The following is a 10,665-nucleotide window of genomic DNA, read 5'->3' on the forward strand; positions in this document are numbered from 1 at the left end:
TCGCGCCCGCGAGCGGGCGCGAAACGATCCACCACCCCGCCGCTCGTCGGCGCTCCGCGGTCTCGCGGAGGAGACGCTCCTCTTGCCCGCGAGGATCGTCGATCGCCGCGCGAGATCGACGCCGCGCCGCGCAGATGGTCAGATTTCAACGTGAATTATCACCGCCGCTCGCCAGCTTCAATTCGCCTCGACTCACCCCTTCCGATCTTCCTCACGGGCTCAGTCCCGCGTTGCTCGATGGAGAAAAGGGCGGGTCGTTGTGAAATCTTTCGATTATTCGCGTGTCGCGAGCGTACCAGTTTTGTGCCACATGGAGAGAATTTTCTCTTACGATTTCACGTGAAAATCACGTAATCGTGCAACAACAATCGGCGCGTTTACCCAAAGAAAAAAATTTCCGGGCCCAATGCTATTACACTTGAATGTATCATAAAATAGGATCGATATAGCGCCAATCGTATTTATTATAGAGAGAGGAATATTTTAATCTTAAATGAAAAATTCTAAAATCTAGCGAATCGTCTTTTGTCGAATATCGTGGTGCCAACTTTGTGCGTTGTAAGATGGAGGGAAAATTTATTTTAAACGCAAGAATATATAAACTTACTCTTGTCTCAATATAGTAAGTCAACCTTTTTTAATTCGATAAAGGGGAATAAGAATTATTGATTTTATTTTGATACTGTCTTATTTTTATACTAAATGAAGTTGCGAGAAATATAAATGCGTCAAGAATATTTTTGTCTCAGTAAGAAATCCTTTTTGAGGGTGTTGTAACAGTGAATGTTCAGTGATAATCCGCTGATTGACTTGTAGAGAGTAGATGACATTTATACTCTTGTCATAAATAACCCATAATAAAGTGGAAGGTATAGCTACGCGAAATTTCGGAATAATTGGTGGGTCGCTGATAGCATCATCTATCTAATAAACGTGACTGTTTCCGAACGGCACGAGGATTACACAAAACGAATGGCTCGATAATGGCTACCGAAATCTCACAACTAGCGCACGCAGCGTCATCAAATCACGCCGCGAACTGTCGCTTATTGCTGTGTACTTTAAACAGACGCGATACAATCGCTAAAATTTTCTCTGTCGTCAGAAGTCACGGCGGTGATTGATGAGAGATCTTGCGACACGTGGAAACGATGATCGCTAATTGAGGTGATGCGCAACCGAAGGGATCCCTTGTCAGTCGCTGCATGCAAAAAATTTCTATCCCATGGCACACTCTCAACGTTGGATATTGGCGGTGCGATGTATTGGCTTTCGTCTCTCTCCGAGGATCCGCACGAACGTTATACGATCGGCAATAGAGATCTCGCGGGGATAAAACGATTTGGGAGATTGTCGCGGCACGAGCTGAACAATTTGTCGCAGCGGACTTTGATGACTAGTCAACCGTCACGTAAAACACGTATGGATGTGAAGGAAGGTAATAGTTATGCAATATCCTGTCAACTTTACGCCCCGCGCGAGAGTTACAATCGTTCTTTCTAGCAAATGAAACTGGTTTCCGTTTGCAGTAAACTTTTATCGCAGCTGAAAGATCGAAAATTGGCGACAGCCAATATCATTCTATCCGGTACTCTCTCTTTATACCCGAAGAATTCTAATACTTTTTACATTACTTTCCTATTTACGATTAGCTGTGTCAATAATTAATTGGCACAAGGTAGAATCGGTGAAAATTGGCATCGCGGCTACATCGATGTGGCTTATAGTATATAAAAAGAGCTGCTTTCTATTTAGAATCACTATTTACCATCGGTTAAAAGAGATTAAAAATGCGATAGTATCTTCATCTGAAAAATACTGTCTATATCTGTTTCTTATATTTGCGATTGAAGTTGACGACAGCTAACGGATGCAAAGTAAAATCGACAAAGATTAAGGGGTCATTCCACTTAAACGGTCCAAACACTATGCTTATCTCTAACAATTTCTTTCTCAGTAAATACGCCATACAATGAAATAAATCTTTCTGGGATTTATTAGGGCGCTCTTAAATAACACAAAAAAATTCGTGTCATAATTTAAACGATTTTTTAATTATGCGTTTTCTACGCCGTTCGAATGGCGTGTCAAAATTATCATTCGGGCTTACCTGAAACCAAAAATCAAAAAGATCCTTAATCTATACGAGTGTCGCTATGTCCCGAACCTCGATTCAGAATTTTTATTTAAAAGCAACAGAAACGGTGCTAGTTTGAAAAAAAGTTTTAAAAAGTACTTTTCAAATGGTGTATTTACTGTGAAAAAAAATTGTTAAAGATAAGCGTAGTTTTTGGGCCGTTAAAGTGGAACGACTCCTTAATGGCGGATGAAACAATACGATCGACGCGAGTCTCTTTAATCCGCATTACGAAAGTGTGACATAATTGTATTTATTGTAACTTGAGGTGAAACCTCGGGGCAAATGGCAAGGTAGATGTTAGACATTTGCGAATCGCACGGTCGGATGTAAAAAAATAGAGGGGAGAAGTGAGATTATACAGATTCGCAAAATCGAGAGCTCGTTACGAAGAAACTGTCCTATTGTCATATTACGTCATACAATTCTTCCATTTCATTGAGTATCCCGAACGAATATTCCCTCCCCAAGTCATTTTTTCGGCGGGATTTATCGTTACCGGGAGGCAACCGGCGGACGAGAGCATGACTAGAACTTTTTCTGACTTTGTATTCTTCGGTGGAAGTTGCTAGAAACTCGTCCTGCACTCTCTTTCGCAGGAGTGTAGTCGAATCGGGATGCACCTGGTACCAAGTCGGCACTGCGTTCTCTCGTTATAGAAATATACCGCGCGATTTCTTCGACCGTAATTCTTTTCGCGATCCGACTCTTATTTTCGCTGCGAGTTCACCAGACCGCGCGACTCTTCGCAGTGTCCAGAGATAAGAATACGACGCGTGAAAATGAGAAACAAAAATAACTGAGGTGAATATCCATTATTATCTATCTATTTAATTTATATTTTTTATAAGTCTTTTTCCATACAGTACACCAGTCTGTAATCCCGCGTTTTCTATTGTTTTGTACGGTGGTGCCCGATGGCATTTGATCATATGCCGTGCGCCGTTTGAATTAGTTTGATTGCACTTGGTAAGGGCCAAAACCCATGGCCGAAACGTGCTGATAAAGAAAGTTTTCCCGTTGCCAGTGGTGTCGGATTATTCACCTTAATTATTTTAAATTTGCTTTGAAAAACAAAGAGTCTTAAAAACCCAACAAAATCATTCTGATTGACGATACGTTTAATTGTCGTTACTGAATTATCGAGCGATCAAATGAATTGTAGATCGTCCGAGTTGAAAAACAGCGATCTTGAAAAAATATTCAGTTATAGTCATTCAATATATTATATTAATTCCACACCTCTGCACCTAACAAAAGGTAACGAAGGACGGTTATTCTCCGTTGCCTTATCTTATCAACAACGATTCTACATATTCTCAATAGCGTGAGATCCTTGGAAAAAAAATAAAATTGCAACCGCGAACCTCGATCTATAACACTCAACCGATATTGGCGAGTGATTTTAGAGCAATGAGAGAAATCTCGCTCTCCTCTCGGCGCGCAAATAATTTCTCTTATCCTTTCTACACGCGGAACGAAAATATCGGTCGGCGTGAAACGGGCAGCGAGAGGTGGTGCACGCTCGGCCGCCCCGCGCGGCGTCGCGACGCGTCGCGACGTCGCGGACCGCGGCCGCAACCTGGTGGTAGCTTTTTCGGGAATACACCCCTGCGCTCCTCCACCGCCCGGCGACGGCGAGAGGAACGAGGCGTGCTGCTCTTAAAGCCGCTCGCGTTTACGGCTCGCAGGCTCGCGCGCGCGCGCGCGCGTCCAAGGTCAGTGCCGGGGCCGACGAAGCCGGCCGGCCGGCCGGCCGGTCGCTCGGCCGATCGGCTCCCCGTGCCGATCCGTATCCTCGCGGCTGGCAACCGCGATGGTAAGGCGCACGTATGCGCTTATCATCCCGCCGGTGCAGGAATGCGACTCGCATTCCGCTCGCTCGCTCGCTCGCTTCGGCGGGACTCGCGGTTGCGCGAAGAAAGATCACGGGTAGAGCGCGGGCCCCCGAGTTCTGCTCCGTCTCGCCTTCCCTCTCGTCGACGGCGCGTAAAATCGATGGCTTTTGTACAGCCGGCATTTTGCATATCGTATCCGCGCACGGTTTATCTCGCCTCCAACGGCTCTCCTGCGACGTCGTGGCTCGTAGCTCATTAAAGTCCGCATCGTCGCGCCCATTCTTCATCGGGACTCATCAAAATGTCAGGGCGGTATGTCGAGATTACAGCTCGCGATACGTTCGACCAACTCGAGGGGGACATTGTTGGAGATTAACGTGGATCGAACATGAATGTTTTACGATACGGTACGCCTTCGTTCCCTCGAATCAGGTTTTCTTTTTAAATTAACGGTGGACGTGCGGAAGAGAGGGACGTAAAACTGATTCAGGAACGGAGGCGCTCCGAGGGCAGAAAGAATAAATCTGCAGCGTGGACAGATTACGGAGACAGATTTTACAATTTTACTTAACGCCAGGCTTTCGCAATCTCCGGTTTAATGCAATTTCAGCTCATTCCGCTATTTTTCCCTTTGCCACTACGCACCGTGAAACCGCAGTTTTTTTTTCGCGTCGCGTTGGAGCGCTCTCGCGGATGGACGAGGGAATGGCTGGTGCTTTAAGTTAAAGTGCCTTCGTGTCGCGTTTAAAGTTCGCGACGATACAAACATCGCTAAAAAAAAAAGAACGGTACGCACGAGCTTTAATCGCAACATTTGTCCAACTTACTCGAAGACCAGAGTATCGGAATAACGTATCGTTTTGGAATTAGGAGCAACGATGTGTTCCGTGGTACACAATTTTTGTACTCACGTGGACCTCAAATTGGAGTTTCAAGCCGACTCCGAGGTCCAAGTGAGCACAGAAAAGAATAATTGAAACCCATTTCGGGACCGAGTATACTCGACTCGGCCGCATGTCTCGCAGCGAAAGTCCGCAGGACGTCTACGTGCGAAATAAAAATCGCGATACGGCGCTGCATCTGCAATTACCGCGAAATATCTCCTCGCATCCCGGGCTGAGCCCATGCCCCCCTTTGTGAAAAGCGGAGTCTCGCGGCTAAGAATTCCGCGAGGGGCCCCTTTGCAGGCGGGCAGGCAGATATGGGCGGACGAGGAGGCGCAGGCAGAGGCAGGCAGTCGGAGCGAGCAGGTAGGTAGGTTGATAGGTAGGTTGGTAGGTAGGTAGGTAGGTGGGTAGGTAGTGCACCGGAGCAGAGGCATTCTCGCGGGAGGAGAAGTCGGGCCGAGTCAGCGGCGGCAGTGGCGGCGGCGGTGGCGGCGACGGCGACGACGACGACGACGGTGGCGTGCAAAGCTCAGACAGACATCACGCTCGTCGAGTTGTCGGTGGGCACGAAATCCCCCGCGGAACCGGTTCTTCGCGTGCCCCCCCCCTCCCCCTCGCCCTTGCCCATCCATCGCGGATCCCTTTTTTCTACGTGTCGCGGTCGTCGTCGTCGCACTGGCGTCGTCGCCCGTTCCCTGCGTACCGCCGTTCGCGAGCACCGGCATCGATACGCGGCGCCGGTACCCGCGGCTCGGGACCCTCGCGCGCCTTTTATGATTAATTGTCTGTGATTCCTGCCGGCGGGATAAGCGGCGGGAGCGGAGTGACGAGGAGAGGAGCCGTAGATGGCGGCGGAACGCCCGTCGGAGTGTGCCTGCTCCGGGGAACTCGGCGTCGCGGCCGGTCGCGGTCGCGGCCGCGAGTGCAGCAGTAAACGCGCCACAGTGCCTCACTTGTCTTCCTCGTCGTCGTCGTCGTCGTCGCATCGGTTTCGCGACCGTCCAAGACCGAGACCACTTCCGCGCGGCGGTCTCGGCCGAGTGACATCGAGTGCGCACGGGTATCCTCGACTTCTAGGTATCGTAGCTTGGAAAATGATAGAGTCCGACGACGCCGAGGTCGGGGTATCCCGCGGGCGGCGTCGAGCCGTTTCTCGGAACTCGGGAGTCCCGGGAGGGGAACGAACAGGTGACGTATAGAAAAGTCGGAGAGCGGTAGTAATAAGTCTCTCCTCTCGCGTGCGTTCGGCCGGGAGCTTGCTCGCTGAGGAAGGACACCGAGAGATTCCATCGGAATTGAATCGCAGGTACTGACAATCTAGGGGTCAATTCTGTGTCTCGCAGCATAGTGAAAATGCTAAAAGCGAGCGGCTTCGTCTCTTTGTAGGGCACGGCTAGAAAGCTGTTCACTTTTAGCATTTTCACCGTGGTGTAAGATACAGAATTGACACCCCGGTGTCGAGAAGATAGATCGTTTTTTCTCGCAGAGACTCGGAAAACGTTCATCTAGACCGAACGCATTTTGCGAGCTTTCTCCCGTCGACTCTCTCGGTGTTCAACGATTGTAACGAGGCAACGACTACGTACCCGCGTTTAAAGGACCGTCGGTCGCCGTTTAACGACGCTCGCTCGGCGTTTTAACATTCAAGGTGGCGCCCGGCGAAACTCGCAGTCTCGTCACGCCGCGCGGGCTCGATAACGTTGCGGAATGATAAACTTAATTAATAAGCGGTATCGCACCGGCGGTACCGCATCAATCAGTTATTCAAGTGGCTTTGTGACGTCCCACCTGTCGCCGGTCGCGTCGTCGTCGTCGCCGCCGTTCTTATCGTTATGCACATCGCGCGACGACCGGCTACGCGGTGAAGCGTGTCCCGCAATTTCGCAGGAACGACTTCGCGAGTCGCTTTCGGCGGTGCAAGTAAGGGCCTGAGCAGAACGGCTGTCTTGTACTCTTAAGACATAAGACAGTTATTGTTACCTCAAGACAAAGGCTTAAAACATAAAACATTGTCTTAAGAGTACGAGACAGCCATTCTGCTCGGGCCCTAAGGGTCAGAGCACAAAGCAACGTTAATAGCTTACGACGAAGACGCAAGCGTAAACGTAGATGGCGCACAAGCTTTGGCGCTAAAAGTAACGTCATATGTAATAATTGGAGGTAAGTACGACATACGCCAAAGTAGAGACCCTGTAATCAGAGACTGGCCATAAGGGTTCGTCAAATTCGCGCGAGTGAGAGAGAAACATAGGTGAGCTCACTCTTCTACGTTGCTACGATGGTAGAAGAGTAAGATAGCCTATGTTTCTCTCTTACTCGCGGGAATTTGACGAATCCTTATGGCCAGTCTCCGATTACGGGGTCTCTACGCCAAAGCTTGTGCGCTATCTACGTTTACGCTTGCGTCTTTGTCGCGAGCTGTTACGTTGCTTTGTGCTCTGACTCGTAAACGCTTAAGACTGCCTTGGTCGTAGACGTAAGGCAAGGCGGAGGAAGACGTAAGACGACTTACGTCTACGACTGAGGGCCAGTTTCGCAAACATCGGTTAACTAGGGTTCAGTCGACTCCCTACCTTTTTTCATCTTATTATTTAAGAAGAGACAGAGAAACTCTTCGGTTAACCGATGTTTGTGAAACTGGCCCTAAGACAGTCTTAAGCGGATCGTTTTCTGCCATCAGCAAGCGCGGCCGCTGCCCTGCGCGATTCGCGAGCCTCTCGGCAGAAGTTTGCGCGGTCTTTTCACCCCTGGGCTCTCCGACATACTTGGACTCTCTGCAACGACTCGGGAATTACGCGTGCAATCTATATTTTTCAAGTCCTAGTTTCTGACGTCTTGACAAGCCGGCTAATAGTTAAATTATAATATATGTCTTTGTCTAATTTGAAGGAAACATGCGTATGACATAATTAATAGATAATTTATCAAGAGGTTGAAACAGGTCCAAGTTCTAGTGCCGAGAAATGCGTAGCCAATCAACTTGCAGCTTTTATGGAACAGCTGCAAGTCGATTGGCTACGCATTTCTCGGAACTAGAACTTGGACCAAGTTCTAGTATCGTGGATACAGGCCTTTCAGCCCAATTCGGACTACGGATTGAGACTGAGATTAGATTGAAATTTGACCAATTAGAATAAAAGTCACTAAAGAGTAAACTTTACTCCGATCGGTCAAATTTCAATCTAATCTGAATCTCAATCCGTAGTCTGATACGGGCTTTAGTGATTTCAATCGCGTAATTCATAGCGGAAAGAATCCGGTTATAGACGGTTAATTTGAGTCAGCAATAAGCGTGTACTCGTCGACACTTGTTCTCTGGTGACGATACGTGATACGCGACGCATTGCGAGAGAGATTCTGGGGAATCGCCATGTCTCTCGATCGTCGCGAGTCTGAAACCCGCCGCTCGACATCGAAAGGACGAAACGAAGGGATCCTGTCGAAGGGATCGAATAAAAAGAAGAACAAAAGTATCTACTCGTGATAATTCCCGAGGCTCGCGCGTCTCCGTCCCGAGGAGACTTTCGTCCTCGCCCGACACGCTCGTCATCGGGAATGTTTCACTCTTCGCGGCGGGAGATCCAACAAAGAAAACCGCGCTTCTCCTCGCGAGGGATTTACGCTGTCCTCCATTTCGCGGACGATTCGCGAATCCATTCGTCCCTTTTCGCGGCGCGGCGCGGCGCGGCGCTCGGCAGCCGGTCGAACGTTTAGCCGGCCGGTGCGGCGGGTGATCGTGCCGATTCCTCTCATTGGCCGAGAACCGGCGGGTACTGCTTGCCCGCAAGAAGACTCTTTGTTCCGTTTTTCGTTCGTCCCGACGAGCGACCGCGACGCGACGGGACGGGACGGGACGAGACGGAACGGGACGGGACGGGACGGGACGGGACGGGACGGGACGGGACGGGACGAGCAGCGCGGTGGCGGCGACAGCGACGAGCGGAGCGGAGCGCCGCGAATTTGCAACGGCGAGTGCAGTCGTAGGTCTTTCGGTCGTCGCGCCGGGTGCAATTATTCGCGCGGGCTCGCCTTCGAATCCGATCGCCCGCGTTGCCGATGTGCGTGCTTGCGTGCGTGCGTGCGTGCCGGTTGCTGCTCTCCGCTCGATATCGCATCGCGGCTCCGCGTTCAAGGGACCGCCGCTGAATCCGCTCCGGAGGGCCGTTCGGCAGCGTCGACCGATCCGTACCGGTCCTCGTAGTAACCCCGAGTACCGTCCTACGTCCAGGCAGCGCGAGTCCGAGTGTCCTTCTTCCTCCCGGCGCCGGAGGGTGAAGCGGGAGACCGGCGGTTACAATTTTAGCAGCCGCTGTCGCAAGGTATAGCGTTGATAAGACCGGCGGTCAGGCAGGTACGTTTAGCGCTAAATGTGCAACGTGAGTCGCACTCTCTTGTCCTTTCCCGGTAAAGCTGGTTCAGATTTCGAGTGCGAGGAGCTGGGCGAGAAGCGTCTGAGTACGGTCGCGCGTGGTGCGGAGTGTCGGCTCTCGGTTCACGCGACGTCGAATTAGAATTGTGAAAATATATGGTTGAGAATTTTAGAGAAGAACGCACGCTCTAAAAGTCAATCGGTGGATTATCACTGAAAACAGTGTACAGTCGCTGATTTGCAGTTATAAGTATAGCACTGAGAATCGCAGTGGTACACTTGTAACTGCAAATCAGTGACTGTACACCGTTTTCAGTGAAAATCCACCGATTAACTTTTAGAGAGCAAGGAAACGAGGAATAACTTTCGTTTGCGACTTTTTTTCATTTCTCCCTATACAATCTTGATATTTCGCACGTATACGCCCACGTAGTTAAATTACTGCCCGCTCTCGGTAATTTTGACTTCGCCGGACTCCGTCTCCCAAGTTGACCAGCGCGAACACTTGCATAGAACGAGCCTCCGGGGATTAAGGATATGAAATACGACATTTGGTAAGCCGCGTCTAGAGTTAAGTGGACGAGTACGATTCTCGATGGCTATCAACGTTCAATTCCGACAGACAGGGAAGACTAATCGTAAGACTTATTTAGGATCAGAGGTCACTCGTCGATTTATACGGATTTGTGTAAAATCGCATACGATTCCGTCTTCCGTACGACGTCTCTTATCATCTTGACGCGCACTCGACTCGATCTCGGCGGTAGATCGACGGGACTCCGCTCGGTAATGTCCGTCCGAGCTGATCTTTGTTGCAGCCGGACGGTCGCGCGGAGTCGCGCGGACGAGCGCAGGTGAGAGCGGCGAAACCTGTTTTCGATCGCGCCACCCGGTACATGCGTGACGGTTCTATTCTCCCGCGGGTCTCGACTTCCTGCGACGACCTTCAGCGCCCGTATCACGAAGTCGCCGAGGTACGCGCGCGCCCGAGAGCGGCTCTTGCCTCGCCTTCGTCCTCGCCTTCGCCTTCTCGCGCGGCCGGGGCTCTCGGAAAAATCTCGGTCCGGGCGAAGGGGGCGGTCGCCGGGCCGACTCTCGTTAGACGCGAAGGGGAGTGCCCAGACTGACCTTGACTTTGAGCGTTCTCTCGCTATTGTGGCTCTTCTCGCCGCGCGAGACACGTCTCGCGCGCGGGTCCGCGTCCTCGCGCGGAGCCGCCTCCGCGGACGCTCCGGCGAGAGAAACCGAGGGAGAAATCCCTCGGCCCGATTCGCTACCTAATTAATTACGCGCGGCAAATTAGCCGGCTCGGGTCGAAATTTCGTAACTAGACTCGTCAGGTGGCGCGGTAACTTTTTCCTTTCTCGTTACATCGCCACGCCGCGCGCGCGAGACAGAAAGAGAGAAAGAGAGAGGCTCAGTTGTCTCTACCGA

Source organism: Vollenhovia emeryi, unplaced genomic scaffold (assembly GCF_000949405.1).
Source record: "Vollenhovia emeryi isolate VEMERY1.0 unplaced genomic scaffold, V.emery_V1.0 DF939123.1, whole genome shotgun sequence".
NCBI classification, from domain to species: Eukaryota; Metazoa; Arthropoda; class Insecta; order Hymenoptera; family Formicidae; genus Vollenhovia; species Vollenhovia emeryi.